We start from the raw sequence: 1,348 nt of genomic DNA on the forward strand, positions 1-1,348 counted from the left end.
TGGATTGATTCAGTGACTGGGATAATTGGGATGGGAGTGTCAGAGACAGTGCGATTGGCACAGGACAGAACAGAGTTTAAGGCTGTTGTACATAGGGTCACTATGAATCGCAAGCGACTCGACAACACATAACAACAACTACTATTTTAACTATTTCTGTTCCTCTGCTGTTCACAGGGTTTTCAGAGGGCTATTATTTAAGAAGTGGATGTCCAATCTGCTTCCTAGTCTGTCTTAATCTGGGAGCTCTACTAAAATCTGTCTACCGTAGGTAACTCTTGTGGCATTTGACACACCAGTGGCATAGCTGTAAGTATCATAGCAGACCACAAGTTATCTCAATACACCAAAATTAAAGGCAAGTGTTGTACCAATTATGAAGAAGAATGAAGCATCAAGATTTGAGGGAGACTCATCAATAACCTGTATTATGCAGATGACACTACCTTGTTTGCCAAAAGTGAGGAGGGCTTGAAGCACTAGCTACAAAATGTCAAAGAACACAGACTTCCATATGGATTGCATCTCAATGTCAAGAAAGCAAAGATTCTTACCACTGGACTGATAGGCAACATCATAATAGAAGGAAAAAAGATTGAAACTGTGGATCCAAGATGGCGGCGGAGGCAGAGACAGCGTGGTGAGCTGCGGGAGCAGCGAACCACTTAAAGCAGGGCCACTATGGCCTTGTACAGACTTCAGCTTATTGATAATTGAACAGTTAAACAGTTGATGACTGGCCCTCAGTGAAAACTGAGGCTCAACAACGGGAATTCAAGGATTCCCAAGGAGAAATGGGTGAGTCTCACAGCTCCCAAACCCCTCCTGCAGAGCCCGCACCATGCTGTACAGCCGCACAGCTCCATGAGGCTTCCACAGCCGGAACCAATGGATTCCCTTACCCAGGATGGATGCTGGGCACCGGCCCTCCTCAAGACTGGTGCAGTGAAACCACCACACTGCCGCAAGGTGGACTTGTTCTGGAGAGAATCCTTGGAGGCAGGATGGCAGCGGTGGGGGAAGTGGGCACCCGCCAGTTGCTCGCATGAGAGGGGCCGCGCACCTGCCGGTCGCCCGCGGGGCGGGGTAGGGGGGCACGCCCCCAATTGCCACCCATGCTGGGAGGGGCCGCGCTCCACACTGGCCACCCGCACTGGGGGGGGCACAACCCCACCAGCCGCCTGCGTGACAAGCAGGAGATGGGATGCGTGCCCCGCCATCTGCAGGTTTGGGTTTCCTTGGACAGGCCAAAGAAGACAATTACCTATACAATGGGTTGCTGAAAGTCACTGTGAATCTGATGACAATTAACAGTGGCAGCACACACAAGAGGACCGACAACCTAAAT

This window comes from Elephantulus edwardii, unplaced genomic scaffold, assembly GCF_000299155.1.
Source record: "Elephantulus edwardii isolate Elephantulus edwardi_28Jun2011 unplaced genomic scaffold, EleEdw1.0 scaffold00021, whole genome shotgun sequence".
NCBI lineage: Eukaryota > Metazoa > Chordata > Mammalia > Macroscelidea > Macroscelididae > Elephantulus > Elephantulus edwardii.